Here is a 19,031-nt window from a genome sequence, read left to right as displayed (position 1 = left end):
TTCTGGAGGTTGCTTTGAAGCCGTGGGCAGACAAACATTTCGGTGGCAGACCATGGACGTTTCAGTAGGACTCGGCACCGTCTCACAAAGCTCGAGTGAACCAAGAATGGCTGAAAAACAACGTTTCGAACTTCATCACGTCCACACAATGGCTCTCGAATTCACCAGATGCGAATCCAATGGATTATTCTCTTTGGGCCATTTTGGAGAGCAAAGTCCGAACTAAAAGATACACCAGTCTCGAGGCGCTGAAAAAAGTTATTGTCCGCGAGTGGGCCAAAATACCTGCAAGTCACATTCGGGCAGCTTGCGATTCGTTTTTTGACCGTCTCAAGGCCATAGTCAAGGCAAAAGGTGGTCATATCGAGCAAAAGTGAATTTATTCTGAATTTTGTATTATTTTTACACATTTTGTACTTTGAATTAAGTAAAAGTAATTTTCCAAACTGAATTTATGGCCTTTTTAATTGGTTACACTTCGAGTGCCGGACCCTGTAACTTCATATGAACTTAGCGAAGTACTCAAAAACATAAAATAATAAATGGAGCAACAAATTCAAAGTCATCGTAACTAATTAGTAACAAATTAGCAACAAATTATTCACTTATTTTCGTTATCATCGACAAAAGGTGCCTCGCTAAGTTCATACACATCATTTTATCATGAATGGAAGCTGGCAAAGTTGGAGGAAGATTCATCTTTTTATCGAAAAATTGTGTTCATCGACGAAGCTCATTTCTGATTGAATGGATACGTCAACAAGCAAAATTGTCGCATCTGAAGCGAAGACCAGCCAGAAGCATTGCAAGAGCTACCAATGCATCACAAAAAAAGTCACTGATTGGTGTGGATTAGTTGTGAAATACCTAACCCTGCGAATTTAAAGTGGAACCGCGGCCCACTTTCGCATGAAATCATCTTTAAACATTAAATTATATGATCGTTCTTTCGATGCCAACAAAGATTTCATCAATTTTCTCAAATTTCTATACCTCTTAAAATCACTCTTTACATGAAATCGGATTTTTGATGAGATGATTATTGTATTCTATTAGTAGGAGGATTGGTGGGATCCTACGGATTTTAATTTTAAATTTGATTATAAATCAAAGGAAATCAAACCGGCATCACTGTTTTAACATAAATCACTGCAAACTGCACCATGTGACATGGAATTGAATTGTGCGTTGACAGAAACCAAAAGCTCTATTCTACACACCTAGAAAAAATCGTGTAAATTTACGTCTTTTGAAACCGAAAAATACCTTATGATCAAAAAAGAACCGGGATTTTATTAAAAAACGCAAAATTTCGATTTTAATAAATTTCTTTATTTTCGCCTTCAAAGTACTCTCCTCCTGCATGCCAACGCTTGATCCAATTTTCCATACAAGTTTTATAGGCCGCCGAAGGTATGGCCTTTAGTTCACGCAGTGAAATCTCTTTTATGGTCTCTATGGTCTCAAAACGCGTTCCCCGCAATGGCAATTTGAGTCTGGGGAAGAGGAAAAAGTCACACGGGGCCATATCTGGAGAGTACGGTGCTTGGTTAATGATATTGATTGAGTTTTAGGCCAAAAACTGCGACACAACCAACGCTGTGTGAGCCGACGCATTATCGTGACATTCAGCTTTTTTGGCACCAGCCGAGAAGCGACGCGTTTCAAACCCAAAACATCAGTTAAAATGCGGAAAACTGCTCCAATCGATGACCAACATGCGGGCCACCCGCCGGGTATCCGTGGCCTGGGGGTGTTTCTCGCGGACCAATTGATACGTAGAATCGTCATCTGGAAGACACTCGTATTAAATTCAATCCACCGACCATTGCCGATCGCCAGCTGCAGGCTGAATCTGCCAGAATCGACCATTGCGACCGGAATAAGTCACTACCCTAATGATAATATCCTAGTTTTAAGTTAGTCGTTAATCAAGATTAGAAAATACCCTTGGCATCTTAGAGCTTTAGCAGTGTGCCTTTATATTTTATTATTGAATAAAAAAATCAGTTAAAATGTGTTCAGCTGATCCATAAGAGATGCCCAACAACACAGCAATCTCTCTAATCGGTACAGAACGATTTTGCAACACGATTTGCTTCGCCGATTCAATGTTTTATTCAGTAACAGATGTTGTTGGGCGGCCAGGGATCTCATCATGATCCAAGCTTGTACGACCACCTTTGAAGCGTTTATACCACTCGTACCTGTGTTTTTCCGTTTCGGAACACTTAAATCCATTTGCAACACAAAATTTGATGCACGCACGTTGTTCTAAATTTTCACCCATTATAAAAATCGCCACACGAAAATTTTTCAACTTTTTTGTATAGACGCCAAACAAAAACTAATCGTACGATATGCATCAAAATTTGACAGAATGTGTATAAAAATGTTGCCAACGTTAAGAGAATAAAAGTTTACCGATTGGACAAGCGCGGGAATCTTAAAATGAAAATTCCGGTTCTTTTTTGATCATAAGGCATGAGCTTAAAAAAAAACTCAATTTTACAGTAAATATAACTTATGAGTAATGCATTCCGACATATTTCAAGTACTAAAACATGTAATTTTACACGTTTGCTTGAAAGGTTTGACGTGTATTTATATTATTATTGTAAAAATCAGTCGTTTCACGGATTACGTTCTTATGAATTGTGTCATATGTGGATTTGCGTCACCTGTAATTCTCATAATTTTTTGCTGTGTATTGGAAAATAAGCCAAATCAAACAGCAATTTTCACACGTATTCGATTGAGATCCCCGTGTGTCCGACTCTTGAGAAATAATAAAATTAACAACGTAAAAAGGATTTTGTTAATACACGGAACGACCGACTGTTTTTGAATTAGTTGCTTTTAACAACAAAATTTCCAAAATAACTATGAAATTAGTTAAAATTGAGAATTTACTAGGCTGAAAAAACTCTTATTTTTAGAAAATGTGTTTAGTTGGCGAATATCCTGGACACAAACCGGCAATATTTCAATCCAACACAAAATTCTCATTGACAACTCAAATTTTGTTATTAAAATCCGATAATTTGACTCTATTTATCAATCACCATCATTGCTGAAGGACAGCACAAAGAGAATAAAAATGAAATTGGTTTTTTTAACAAGTTTATTAGCCAAAAACTCTTGAGAAGCGTCAAAGCAAAACAATCCATTAAAAGTTAAAAAAGGACGGTCTTGTTGAAACTGCTTGCAAATTGTTTAGATGTTTTTCGCATGTGTTACGATATATACATATTTAAATTTCTAAACCGATATGTGACAATGCCGTAAACTCTTAGTGGAAAGTGTATTCATTCAGAATTGGTGCGCATTTGAAGCGATTATGCGTAATAATGTTTTTACGCGGAACAGTGAAGTGAGATTCGAATGTTGCACTCTAATTGTTTATGTCAAATGATGTTTTTTGTATCTTTCAACCTTCCGGGCTACGCCGTCTGGTCTACTACTTGTATTCGGTGTTCGTTTTCCTAGTGCTCAAATTTTTCAGTGAGAGAGTCGATTTCGCGAAGTCGAATGAAAAAAAAAACAGCAATTTAGAAGAATAATTTTTCAAAAAGAAGTTTATGTTCCGTTTATGTATTTTTCTCCAATGCAACATCGTATTCATACTTGCCAATAAAGCAAAGACAAGCGCGACTGATTTTTTTTCGGTAGTAGTGTGCCATCTACTGGCTAGTAGTCATTACGGTGTTAACTATTTTTCGGTGACAGTGCGCCATATAGCTGAAATTGCAGAAGCCAATTCAACCATATATGTTGGTTGAAAACAACGTTTTATTTCTATAATTCAACTAAAAAATTAGTTGAATGGAAATAAGGGTGCCTTAGCTAAGAAATGACAGCACGTTTAATCGGTGAATTCAACTAAAAAAAAGCCATTTCAACAAATATTTTATTATGATAATTATAATAATAATAACAATACGGAGGGAATGAGAACTAAAAAATCGAAATTAGCAAAAGTAAGATTTTTTTAGTTGTCTCAGAAAATAACTAACTAAAATCAGAAAAACAACTAATTTTTTCGCCAAAATGCTAATTTCGGTCTTTTCGTGAAGAAAAAAAAAAGCTTCATGTTGAAATTATTATTTGCCTTTCCCATATAGAAAGGTCTTTTGAAACCGAGGCCCGAAAAACCGAGTATTATGTATATATATATATATATATATATATATATATATATATATATATATATATATATATATATATATATATATATATATATATATATATATATATATATATATATATATATATATATATATATATATATATATATATATATATATATATATATATATATATATATATATATATATATATATATATATATATATATATATATATATATATATAAAGGGTGATTTTTTAAGAGCTTGAGAACTTTTTTAAACAATAAAACGCATAAAATTTGCAAAATCTCATCGGTTCTTTATTTTAAACGTTAGATTGGTACATGACATTTATTTTTGAAGATAATTTCATTTAAATGTTGACCGCGGCTGCGTCTTAGGTGGTCCATTCGGAAAGTCCAATTTTGGGCAACTTTTTCGAGCATTTCGGCCGGAATAGCCCGAATTTCTTCGGAAATGTTGTCTTCCAAAGCTGGAATAGTTACTGGCTTATTTCTGTAGACTTTAGACTTGACGTAGCCCCACAAAAAATAGTCTAAAGGCGTCAAATCGCATGATCTTGGTGGCCAACTTACCGGTCCATTTCTTGAGATGAATTGTTCTCCGAAGTTTTCCCTCAAAATGGCCATAGAATCGCGAGCTGTGTGACATGTAGCGCCATCTTGTTGAAACCACATGTCAACCAAGTTCAGTTCTTCCATTTTTGGCAACAAAAAGTTTGTTAGCATCGAACGATAGCGATCGCCATTCACTGTAACGTTGCGTCCAACAGCATCTTTGAAAAAATACGGTCCAATGATTCCACCAGCGTACAAACCACACCAAACAGTGCATTTTTCGGGATGCATGGGCAGTTCTTGAACGGCTTCTGGTTGCTCTTCACTCCAAATGCGGCAATTTTGCTTATTTACGTAGCCATTCAACCAGAAATGAGCCTCATCGCTGAACAAAATTTGTCGATAAAAAAGCGGATTTTCCGAATGGACCACCTAAGACGCAGCCGCGGTCAACATTTAAATGACATTATCTTCAAAAAGTAAATGTCATGTACCAATCTAACGTTTAAAATAAAGAACCGATGAGATTTTGCAAATTTTATGCGTTTTATTGTGTAGTTTAAAAAAGTTCTCAAGCTCTTAAAAAATCACCCTTTATATATATATATATATATATATATATATATATATATATATATATATATATATATATATATATATATATATATATATATATATATATATATATATATATATGTGTGTGTGTGTGTGTGTGTGTTTGTGTGTGTGAGAGAGAGATAAAGAGAGAGAGAGAGAGAGAGAGAGAGAGAGAGAGAGAGAGAGAGATATGCATGGACTGATTTTCCCAAACTTATATTCAAATGAAAGTTTTTCTTTCTCCCATACAAAATTCCTGAATCCCGAAGGTATGGGGTTAAATGTACAAAAAAAATGAAAATATGTGTACTAACCTTTGTCAGACAAGGAGTGACCGATTTTTACCATCTTAGATTCAAATGAATGGAATGGAATGGAATTATTCAAAAATTAAACGTAACGGAATATAAATGCTGACTTAAACAGTGTAGGCGGAAATTTGTATTTGACATAATTGACAATTTTCCATTAAATGTAACCTACATTCCTGAAAAATTATTATGTTCGTATCTTATCAATTTTCTATGCAGCGCGAACTTTAAAAAAGATAAAGCTAATTTTTTTTGTCTATCAACTGTATTTTCCGTCATGACTGATTTACATGTTTAGTATGTAATTTTCAACTTGCTACTTTCTCACAGCTAACCACAAAGATAAAAATATTTACATTTATTTTCATGCACTTATTTGGAGCTCTTCAGGTTTTCACGTTTCAATATAATTCAAAAAGAAAACGAATTTACTTTTACATCGATGACGGTTTTCAACCAAATTTTTGATTCAATTGATGTCTATTTCAAAGTATCATTGAATCACATGTCGTGTAAATTTCATTACTTATGTTTATGTGTAGTACAATTGTATGAATTTAGGTATACCGTTTACCTGACCAACAGTAATGTGATGGCTCAATAGATACACAAATGCTCCCTGTGATCAAATGGTTATAGGTTCAAATCGCTGTTGTCACCAATCATTTTTGTTTTTGCCTTACCGATACAAAGGTTACATACAGAAAGGTTATGTAACCACAATGAAACCCGACTTTTTAACCGAGGACCGAAGGTCCGAGTGTCATATACCATTCGACTCAGTTCGTCATATAGACAAGAAGTCTGTGTATGTAACGTTTTTTTTTGCACTAACTTTTCTCGGACATAGCAGGACCGATTTCCACAAACTTAGATTAAAATAAAAGGTTTTGTGATCCCATACAAAACTCCTGAATATTATTTGGATCCAACATCCGGTTCCGGAAAAATGAGGTAAAGTGTGCAAAAAAACATGTGAAAATAAGTACACCACACAGATAAAAATATTTTGTGAATTTACATCTATTTTCATGCACATATTTGGAGCAGGTATTTAAACATAAAATTACTTTGCAATTTTGTACGTTTCAATACAATTTAATCGCAAAATAAACGTTAATTGAAAGATACAGTTATATTCATTGAAAATTCAATCCAATGCAATTTAGTTTTGAATCGATTAAGGTTTACAATCAAAAAATCGATTCAACCCATGTCTATTCCATGTTACTATTGATTTACATCTCGTGTAAATTTCATTATTTCTTTCTGTGCAACTTTTCTCGGAGATGGCTGAACCGATTTTCACGAACTTAGATTCAAATGAAATTTCTTATGATTTTATGACTTCCGGATCCGTAGTTACGGGGTAAAATGCGCAAAAATCGAAATATGTGTACTATTTTTTCTCAGAGATAGTATTATCGATATTCACAAATTAAGATTCAAATGAATGATTTTACGGTCCCATACAAAACTTCTGAATTTGATCTGAATCTGTCTTCCGGTTCCGGAATTATAGAGTAAAATGAGTAAAAAATTTCATACCATCACTTAGGGGGGCGAAACAAAATAAGTAAAAAATAATCTAAGCTGACCTCAAAATTACTTCATTTTATATTCATTATCAGTAGACGGCCAAACAAACTGATTTCGGCTATCCTGGTTCCCAGCTTCCTATTCCGGAGACACAGGAAATACTGGTTATTTTTTTTTTCAAACGGATCTTACTCACTTTGATTACTCAGCGATGGTTAGATTTATTTTCACAAACTTAAGTTCAAATGACAGGTCTGGTCCTTTACGGAATTCCTGAATCTGACTTCCGGTTTCAGAATAATAGGGTAAAGTGTGTTAAATATTATACATCTCAATTTGAGAGGGGGGGGGGAGGATGCTATAGAGTCTAACGGATGAAAGATAACACTAGTTCTGCGAATTTTGTTTAAAGCTATCGTTCCAAAAAATAAATTCAAACGTTTCACATAATAGAAAGCATCATTCGAACAACATTTAGAATTTTTTTCGTGGAAAAATATTGAGAAATAATATGCTTTGCGGTGTCCACTGTATCCCAGTGCAAAATGATTAGAAGTAAACAAATTAAAACAGAATAGTTGCAGTAGATGATTTTCTACACCCCCACGTTTTTGTTTTATTTTTAGTTTTTTAATTTATTGATTTTTTGGTGGTTGTTTAAAGTCAAAACTACGATTTTTCACATAAAAATCCGCCATTTTGTAGCTGTAAATCTCCTCAAAATAACAAAAAAACGGAAAGGAAAACGTTGGGGTCTGGGTTTTTATTTGCAGAAAGTGTGTCCAAATTTGAAAATAATTGGTGAAGTAGTTTACGATGATTGATATGAGAGAGGCATTATTACATTACAGGTGGATTAAAGCAGGTTTTTTCAAAGTCATCGCAGAAGCGGAAGAATATTTTTTTAAAAATGGAAATGTATTTTCTTTTTATCTTTGTTTTTTTTTACTTGCTGATGTATTATTAATTCAATGAAAAAGGATGGTCGCAAATCACGAATTTCAAAAGTATCATAATTTTCTTGGTTTGCTTGAATTTTGCGGTATTATGACCTATGATAACCTATTCGGAATGAAGTCACCGCCGCTGCCGCTGCCGCTGCTACAAAAAGGCCTTGTGCCATCATTTTCGATATTTTGGATCGGCACACAGATCTATACCCGGTAGTTCGGTTGCCTGTATGCCGGACACATTCCCAAGAGTATTCCGGTTAACATGGGGACATCAAGAAAGATACATCGCACCGGACAAGACTGATTATTTTGGGAAGATGTTTTTATGGGACAGCATTTAACACGGACTGTTAATAAACACGTGTCCTTTGTGACGTGTGATATCGTATCTACTGGAGCCTGGCAGCTTCTGTTCTGTTTATCAATATTTTTACGACTGACTCATAAAATGAACCACTTGAGCCGCAAAGCTATCTGGATGAATGATCGCCCCATTTTGGGACCACATTTAATCATATCTTCCGAGCTAGCTACCGCTAGCTGAATTGAGTCATTCACCTCCCAAACCAGCTCCGACGTACGAATTTTCCGAAGAAAGAAACCTAACAGCAAACGAAAAAGGCAATACACAACTAATTTCACTTTCATCGTAGCACGTAAATCACCGTACCTCCGGGGGACAGTATTGAAATGAGTGTGTCAATATGCAATCAAGATTTCTGATTAAATTCGTCGAGGTAGGGCGTTGGTTTGTCGTATCATCAGGCGAACATGTTGAAGAAGTGTCCCCCCCTTCGCATAGACCGCTCCACTTTGCACAGAAGAGTAACCGAACGGGCAATGGACGAAAAAGAGAACCACGTCCCCGAATTTGGCTCATGAATAATTCATACGAAGAATTGGTTCTCGCTTTCAATTTCTAGCGCACAGATTGAGGCACAAGCGCACAGACAAACACACACATGCACTCACAAACTCCCATTCACAGTCTCGTAATCACGTCAAAAGACCACACGAAGATCGTGGTGGCATCGGCTGGTGACGCCGGCCGGTTGTGGTGATCAAGCGATAGACTGATGGTGTCATATTTTATCATTCGATAACCAGCGCCAGCAGTTGAGAGTCGTTGAAAAATGAGTTTGAATAGTGATCTGAGTTATGTCGATGCACGGAGGTATTTGAATGCAAGAAATGTTGTCCAGGTTGTTGATACGAATGGAACTATAGAGCAGTTTCAACACTACATTCCAATGCGGAGCTTGATCTTCCGCCGTCCGTCGATTTTCAGTGCACTGAGGAATCTTTGACTCTACTGGCAGTTAAATTTCTTCCTGATCGAAGTTCAAACAGATTGCAATTGTTCTAAAGTTTGTAACGGGTGGCCAGACAAGAGATTGTACAGTTAAACACGAAGAAATTCGAACCGTACATTTGCAAACATATTTAATATGAGAAGCATTCAAAAACGGATCTATTACGTAATTTTTTCTACAACCCTTAAGAATAGATCTATAGTTTCCATTAGCCAGAAAGTGTCTCGGCTATGAGCATATTTGAAATTGCATGTTTAATCATATTTTCAACAAAATAATATTCGGAGTTTGGCAAAACCACTACAAATACATTTTCATTCAATTATCGAATGTTATTCGGTGGTTCGGTGAACATTGAACGGCGGGTGTTTAACATTATTTACAAAAAACATCGCTTAACTTGCTCAACTGCCAGATGGGGGAAATGACTGCATCGGGTAAGCCTACCCTAATGCTTGCCATTTGACATACAATTTCCGAACTCCAAAGGGAAGGTCCATGATGAATTCGAGTTTCCTAATCACTTCGTTTGTGGAAAGGTCGGAGAGCAGACCGCGTCGAGTAGTGCTTACTATATTCATTGATTTGGTACGAAACATGAGGTTTTAGTTTTCGCAAAGTGTACTAACGTTTTGCTTCCTTTGTAGCTCGATGTTAAATTAAATATTAGTTATTTAATTGCAAAAAGTGTTCTGCTTGTGCTCGATAAAACAAATTCAGGAAGGTAGGCAAAATATAGATTGAAACGGTAAATGGACAGTTGGTTAATTTGGTTCTCGTTGAACAGAAACCTGTTCGACAGGTGGTATATTTCGGACGCAACGTTCCGACTGAGCCGTGGTGATTCAGTCCACAAACGAACCGGCGGGAGTTAACCCGAACGCCGGACCGGCACTCGGCGAGTCCGCAGTGTCCCGTAGAGGCACGCCATCACACTCTACGTCCATCAAATTTCACCGACCACTCGAGTCACCCCTGGCGCATGCGGCAAACATGGAGGGCGCCCTACTTGCTGGACACTAAACTCAGCCACATCAATTCCAGCCCTGCCGAACGCCGCTACTGCCGGAGTCGTGAGTACCCCGCCGAAGCAAACCCTGCGCGCAGGTATGTTAATGTTAGTGTTATGGCCATACACGTGTTTAGTTGAGAACCATACTGTCCAATAAGAATTACCACCCACGGGGTGATTTGTAATCCAGTAGGAAATTCAGAATGGGGAATAGGGAGTTAGGCGAACACTAGAATAAACAAATAAAATAGAGCTGCAATGTTTTCCTTGAAAAGTGCGTTTTACGTTAACTAACCTCGTTACCTTGATTCGGGATCCGCGGAAAATGTCGGAGATTGTTCGTTCATTTGGTTTTTTCTTTCCCTGCGGTGTCTGGAAACTCGAATCCTTCGTTTCGGAACGGGCGATAACGATCTGAATGGGGCATTCGTTTCTCTCTGGTGACGTTGGGGAAGTCGGGAGATTTTTGAATATGAATCAGGATTTTTGAACCCTAGCCTTCAAGGTTGCCTGACCATCGAGTTGAATTCTGTGAAGCCGGGCAACTCAACACGACAAGCGATCTCTCTCCGGAGAGTGGCGCGTAAATCGCCATGTTAATTGCACTCGATCGGTCAAACTGAAGACGGCTACAAGTTACTGTTCAGGATAATTTAGTTATGGACAGCTCATGCTGGAAACCGAAATTGTCAAACATAGTCATTTAGGGGTTAGACTTATTCTGTGCTTAAATAACAAATTAAATAATAACCGTCTTAAATGCTAATAGTTAAACATAAATGTTAAACATAGATTATTTTACAATCCAGGTTTCGTTGATATTAACTGTGTGGTTATTTAAATTATAATAAAAACAAAACAAAATAGAAAACGAGAACATTCTCTTTTCTATGGTGCGACATGACAGACGCGATCAATCTGATCCAGAAGACGAATGGCTTCCATATGGTAATCGTGAAGGTCGTCGAATAGGAAGCTTGTTTTCATACTCCACCGTGAATCCGGATTTTGGTCAAAACAAGAACGTCTTAAGCAAACGAGAAGCGTGGTAATTGTATATTTCGAATTATAGGCCCTTATTACCGGTGTCACTACACGGTGAAAACCAAGTGAAGTGAATGTAGGTCCTTATTACGAAAGTCGCTTCAGTGACAAAAGTAATTACTTGAATGAACTGGATGTCATTATGAACTTCACGCCACCAACATTTTGTTGAAAAAAATAGTTTTTTCCACCACAGTGATCACTTTACTATGCGTGATACTGGTAATAGGTAAAATCAAGTGAAGTGACATGTAAGTGAAGTGAATGTGAAAGTGGAGTGAGAACGGTAATAAGGGCCTTAAACATAAAATATCCACGATATATTTAGATGCCAAGCCTCTGATTAGGAGTAAAAATTTAAGTATTTCAACTCTATTACTAGGCATATTCGAAAAGTAACTCTTGAGTCGAATTGGTCTCTCGTTTTGTGAAAAATAAATGGTTTGTCATTTTGAAGACGTGTGTAGGGTTTCATTTTCTGAAATCGCTCTATGGCAAGTACTAGGAATATACTTTCTGTAATTTAGGAACCGGAAGGCGGACCCGGATATTATTCAAAACTGTTACATGGCACCGTAAGACTAAAGACTTGTGAAGAGTTTGCTAAATTCCGTTCAATCTTCTCTGAGAAAATTAAGTGACATTATTTTAGATTTTGATGATGCGATCGGAAGGTCATCGATTTTTTTCGGTGAAAATCATAACTAATCGGTGTATTTATCCGGACGTTTCGACCTACTGAAGTTTTCGGTCATCCTCAGCGGCTATATGCTAATAACGTCTACACTACACCACTTCACATTTTCAACTGAAATGTAGACGTCATTAGCACATTTTTAACAATAACAGGAAAGAATTTTTACAAAAGGTTCGAGATGGGTAATAACAAGGAACTTTCAGTCCAGAATGAAATTATTTGGATGAAAATGAAATTTCTGGCCTTTCACTGTCAGTGCAATTCCAAATAGTTCAATTGACTTTTGCGGTCATAATCAAATGAGATCCACTGGATTCATCGTCAATTGAATAACCATACCTAGTCATTTGAAATTTCTCTTGTTCCGTTTCAAGAGCGAATGGACATGTTTCTCTGTCTCAGTCACCGACAGTGAACAAGTTCGCATGAATATCCGGGTAGAAGTGATTTGCAAACCAATAACAAATTTTATTATTAAAACCGAACATCTCAATGGTAGAAATTAACATTATTTAGTTTGATATAAGAGTTAAAATATCAAAATTCATAACAAAGTCGTAATGAGAAAATTTCAACAAAATATAAAATTCTGTCATTGTAATATCAAACCAAAAACAAAATATTTAAAGAAGAGGAATTTTTCAATTATTCTATATTCTAGCATTGAATAATATAATAAGAATTTCTCTTATCTAATTCTGATGCAGTTTATTCAATTGTATTTTATTTGAAGATAGTACTTGTACTTAATAAAATTGGAATAACTCATCAATCACGAAATAAGATATAATAACTAATTTAGATGCTAAACAGATTTTCTACAATTTCTTGATTCTCTAGATGAAATATCAATAAAATATCAAGTATCGCTATGATAGCACAGAAACGTCAAGAAAAGATATGATGGTAAAATTTGTTATTATTTTGATCTTTGTTTGCCATTTACATCTACCCGGTAAGGAATGAATATCAGCTCGATGCCAGAAAACTTTTTCGATCGGTACAATATACAAAAGATGGCGGTTTCCATTTGAGTTCACAGTTATCGCGAGCAAGTGTGAATGAATATTTTTTGAATTTTTGGAATGCATTAAGATGTATTCTAAAATATTAGAAATGAAGATTGGAAGAGAAAGCAGTAAATTTAAATACATTCTGTGATTGACCGTGTTTACCGCTTATTTATTATCTTGAACCAACTGAATATTCACCAGGAGCTCAATTGATAGTCGCTCTCTCAATTGATGTTTGTTATTTCAAAGTAGAAACTGATAACGGATGAAGAACTGAGTGTTGTCCGTTCAGTATGTCAGTCCGCGGTATACGTATGGAGTATGAAGTATAGTACAGTCAACTGATTGACTGTGTATAGTCGATTTCAATTGAATAATATTTTACGGCACTGGGTGAATAGCAGACTTTGATAGCTGGATGTATAAAAGGTTCTGCAACTGAATTCTGAACCTGAGCTTGAGAACTGAAATCTGGATCCGGATTGTTGAACCTGAACTGAGCCTGTGTTCTGGAACAGAACTCGAGACCAGATTTTTTTCGGCCTTGAATTCTCAAGGGGGGAGGAAGGGGTAGGGTCTAATGAAAAAAACCTGTTTTAATTCACCTAGCGGTGTAATGATGCCTTTCTCATGTATAGAATTGTGGTATTCTATTCAAAAATTTTCTCTTCGATGTTTGAAAAAAAAAAACAAGGGATACAACCAACATAAAGAATGAAACAATACTTTGCTCACGTAGGTTATTCTTAAGAAAACGAATTGGGTTCACTATTATATGCACTTCCGGCACCGGAACCCGAGAATCGGTATAATCGAAGTCGGTTCGTACGGCCACCAACTAACCTGACGTACAAACTCTACTAGATTTTATTCAAATTTTGAAGATTTTATACAATTTTACCATCGCACTCTAAATGACGATTTAAATGTTTGTTGTATCCGAAAATAAGCAATAATTTTTGGTAGGAACATAAGACCTTTTATTTCAGCCTAAGATTGGGAATAAGGGTTTTGAGCCCAGTTTACAATATTTTTTACGTTCTTTGTTCCGCCAGTTTAAGTGACGGTGTACAATATTGAACACACTTTACCCTCTCCGGAACTGAAAGTTGGATCCTGATGAAATTCAGAAATTCTATATGGGACGGTGAGACCGCTCATTTGAATCTAAGATTGTGGAAATCGGTCAAACCATCCCTTAGAAAAGTGAGTGAGATCCATTTTGGTATATATGACCACTATTTCCGGTGCTTCCGGAACCGGATATCGGGAGCCAGGATAACCGGAATCGGTTTGTTTAGTTGCCTACTTATAATGACTTTCAATTTCTGTAGTTTTGAGACCAGTTTAGAATTTTTTTATGTCTTCTGTTTCGCCGGTTTAAGTGATGGTGTACAATATTAAACACACTTTACCTTATAACTCCGGAACCGGAAATCGGATCCGGATGAAATTCAGGAATTCCGTATGAGACCATTAGACCTTTCATTTGAATCTAATTTTGTCAAAATCGGTTCAGCCATCTCCGAGAAAACCTAGTGAGATTATTTGACACATACAAAAACACACACACACATGCAGACATTGCTCAGCTCGATGAACTGAGTCGAATAGTATATGACACTTGGCCCTCCGTGCCAATTTTTACTAGTCGGTTTTTCAAGTGATTGCATAACCTTTCTATATGAGAAAGGCAAAAAACACAGTTTTTGCCAATTTCTTTTAGAGTTATCGTTCAAAAACATAAATTCAAATGTTTTGCATAATGCAAAACATCTTTCGAACAATATTTTGTAATTTTTCCTGGGAAAAATATTGAGAAATAAATCGGTGAAGAAGAATTTTTAAGGTCATTTTCGGCACTACGTTTTTTCGCGAAAAAGTCCTCCGCTTTTTAGCTGTAAAACCTCCCCAAAGTAACAAAAAATGATTTAAAAAAACCTTGGGGTCTGTTTTTTACATGCAGAAAGTGTGTGCAAAATTTAAAACAAATTGGTGAAGTAGTTTTTGAATGTCGATGAACACGAACTTTCAAATCCTGCTTTCGAGAAAAAGCGCTTTAAAGTTTATTGTTTATAAAATCGAAGCAAACAATTTATTTGTCTACGAAGCGCGTTAGATCTAGCACTTTCGAAACATCATATTTTTTTCCTTGTATTTTATCATAATAAAACAAGTTCAAAAATGTTTTGTCAAATTGTAAAGTGGATCGAAGTTGAACCTGTGTGCCGATAGCTTGCCTCTTCGAAATATAATATAAGAGAAGATAAAGGCCCATAACTTTCAAAGATTTGATTAGATAGCCTTGAACATTTCACAGAATATTCTTGAAACGTTTTCCTATAAGAAAATGCAAAGAAATAATATAATTGATTTTTCAAAGGTGTTAGATCCTATCTGCCCCTTAACCTGAATCGTAGCACTGACTACTGGACCTGGATTATGGTCCGTAGCTCAATTGTAGTTACAGAGTTCCGGTTCAGGATACAGAATTCTGCTCTAAAATTCAGTTCTAGAATTCAGATCCGGAATTCAATTCAAAAATCTTCAAAATCTATTCACTGAACTCAGTTACACTTCTAGAATTGTGGAACTGAATTTTATATTTAAATTCTAGACCCGCATTCTGGAACCTGGATTCTGGAATGCATTTTAGATCTGAGTTCTTGAAATACAATTAAATTTTGAATTTGGGTTCTGGTCCTGGATCTCGGTCTGTAGATCCAAAACTTCAGGCTCAGAACTCAGTTCCAGACTTCTGAACCTGGATTCTTAAACTGAGTTCTATTTCTGAATCTGGACAAGAATTTTGGAACTGTATTCTGTTCAGTTATAGATCCTGATCTCAGTACCAGTTTTCGGTTCCAAAATCTAGGCTTAAAATCAAATTCTGAAATTCCGTTTCAATTCCAGAATTCTGGTTCTGGCCTTGGATCCAGGAACCGAATTTTGGAGCTGGATTTTAGAAATGAAAACAAAGTTGGATTCTTAAATGAATTTCAGAACTGAACTCTAGAATTGGACTCCGAACCTGGATTCTGATCAGAACCAAATGAGTCAACTAAACAGATTAGAATAAATGAAACATTAGATTAATACATACTTAATTCATTAAACATTTTGAAAAAAATACGAGTTATTTGTGATTATCTCATAATACTGAAAATACTATCACAAGTTGTTGATCATACCTCCGATGAAGTGGAGAAAAAAAATATGTTGTCACGTTAAATACAACAAGAGATATTCACGATCTAAAACTATGATAAGTTTCGAAAAGGTGTCCCTTAGTACGTATTCACGTAAAAAAGGAAATCCCAGCAATTGTCGCCTTTTTCGACTAGGAAGTAGGAATCCACTGAATCTATTCTTAGTCATATATTTTGCCACCGGAAGCCATTCGACTTTGTTTAGAGAAAGACAATAGACATAACGGACACCTGTTATTTGAAATTGGCATGAATTACGAATGCAAATATAGAACCTAATCAAAGGAAAGTTCGTCGGAAAACCTTAAAATGGGTAATATTTTATGCTGGGTTTGCACTTGTGGGAAGTGAGCCTCAAAAGCAGTGCTGGAAAAATCATGATAAGGAAAAGTTCATTTCATTATCATTCGTAAAAAACCAGTTCATGAAATTTTCTAAAAAAAACTCAGTTACTGAAAAAATCGCTTCCGAGTTTTTCATTCATCCACAAAACTTTGGACCTCGAAGTTCACAGGTGATGTTTTGTATCAACGAAACTTGATGACGAATTTTCACCCACAGAAATATCGCTAAAGAGGCTCCGATGATATTTCGATGCTGAATTTTCACTACGCTTCAGTTCGACACCGAAGTGATTCGTGCCAGATTTAATTATTATATGTACAAATTGTCCCGGGTTGGTGGTTCAATGCATAGGACGCTGGCCTTACAAGCCAGTTGCCGTATGTTCGAGGACCGACCTTAGTGCCAGTAGGATCCATCGTACTAGCCATGCAATGATCCTGTACACTAAAAATCGGCCGCGATGTCTGTTGAAACAGAAAGGCCAAATTCCACAGCAGGAATGTAATGCCAGGACTTTGCTTCATGTCCAATAATTAAAAAAATCTCTACTGAATGATTTCACAACTAACTCGCAACTCAGAAATAATGACAGTGATATTTTCGATACACGTAGGGTAGTCAATATGAACAACAATATTGGTTTACACATTTCGAATAGTGATTAGAGCGACGAAAGGTTGTTTGAATTCCACCTGGTTGATTACACTGCACTATTCTGATTGAACCTAATAGAACGTTATTTAGCATGAATTTCATTTATACAAGTAACATGAGTGCAGCATTGTATGTATGTCTCGAACACACAGCAGGCGTAGTGTTTGATCAGAGCGTTTGAATTGGCGCAGCGATGTCCTGCGCTCCTGTTACTTCTGCGTATGATTCTCAGGCTAAATTGGCTAATATTTTTTATTCAGCTGCATAACATGCTTTGTAATTGTTTTTATTAATGTTTTTATTACTTATCAACCGTCCTAAGCGCACTGAATATTTTCTGGAAGTTTCAGTTTTTGTTCATCGACGAATTTATTCATCTTGCATTCTGCAAAGGGTTGAAATATAACAACTATGAAAATTGATTTCCCGAGAACTCGTTTCTTTGTGAGAGTGTAATGACGTGATATAGTGGAATTCAACGGTACAACAACAGTACTATTAGTGAGAATATTCTACTAACAGCTCAAACAGAAATTTAGTATGAAAATTGATTTCCCAAACAAAATGTTCGATAGTAAACGTTTCACAACTTATTTTTTGTCATGTGAAATCAGTTTCAGTGAGAATCGCGTTTGCAAAAAATCAGTACTGAACTTTTCTGCTGTGAGTTTTCTGATCGATGTTTTTTTGCCTGAAAATCTTGAACGTGAACTTAGCGAGACACCTCTCGCCGATGATAACGTAAATAGGTGAAAAATTTGTTGCTAATTGGTGACGGTAATTTTGAATTTTGAGCTCAATTTTCTAATTGTTTTTTTTTTTTTGAGTACATCGCTAAGTTAATATAATGTTATTGAAGCACCCCTCCCAAATAAGCTTGCAAATAAATCGAAACTCAGTTAATCATTTATTACTAATAAGTTGCTAATTAGTTACGGTAATTTTGAATTTGAAGCTCTTTTTTTTAATTTTTTGACTACATCGCTAAGTTTTTATGGAGTTAATGAAACACCCAAACCAAATAAGTTGATAATAACATAAGGTAATTCTAAGTTTGTGGCTCATTTTTTTGGAATACTTCGCTAAGTTCATATACAGTTAATGAAGCTTAAGCTTGAAAACAAATCGAGTCCCGGTGGATAGTTTGTTGCTAATAAGTTGCTAACAAGTTGCTAATTAGTTACGGTAATTTTGAGTTTGTTGCTCAATTTTTTGTTATTTATTTTTGAATAATTCGCCAAGTTCATATGAAGTTAAGAAAGCACCTCTCCCATATAAGCTTGAAAACAAACCAAAACCAGTGAATAATTTGCTGATAATAAGTTGCAACATAAGCTTAGCAAGGCACCTCTCGACGATAATAACGCAAATAGGCGAATGATTTGTTGCAAACAAGCTGCTAATTAGTAACGGTGATTTTGCATTTGTTGCCTAATATTTTGTAATTTATTTGAATACTTCACTAAGTTTATAAGAAGTTAACGAAGCATCCTTTCGAAATAAGCTTAAAAACAAATCGAAACCCAGCGGATAGTTTGTTGCTAACAAGTTGCTAATTAATTACGGTAATTTTGAATTTTTTGCTCAATGTTTTTAATTTTAATTTTTTGAGTACTTCGCTAAGTTTATATGAAGT

The 19,031-nt window shown here is 35.7% G+C and overlaps 1 protein-coding gene and 1 long non-coding RNA gene across 5 annotated transcripts in view; one reads left to right on the top strand and one right to left on the bottom strand.

The window, feature by feature from the left end:
• Window positions 1-19,031, bottom strand: part of LOC131436051 (uncharacterized) — a 413,969-nt gene that overhangs the window by 305,169 nt on the left and 89,769 nt on the right. The window lies entirely within an intron of this gene.
• On the top strand, window positions 9,770-11,095 carry LOC131436053 (uncharacterized). Its single transcript, XR_009230573.1, has 3 exons — window positions 9,770-10,009; window positions 10,069-10,145; window positions 10,209-11,095. It is a non-coding gene; the product is annotated as an uncharacterized LOC131436053 (long non-coding RNA).

Source organism: Malaya genurostris, chromosome 3 (assembly GCF_030247185.1).
Source record: "Malaya genurostris strain Urasoe2022 chromosome 3, Malgen_1.1, whole genome shotgun sequence".
In the NCBI taxonomy this organism is placed as follows: domain Eukaryota; kingdom Metazoa; phylum Arthropoda; class Insecta; order Diptera; family Culicidae; genus Malaya; species Malaya genurostris.
The sequence above is the reverse complement of the archived record's forward strand: the minus strand, read 5'-3'. Positions and strand labels throughout refer to the sequence as shown.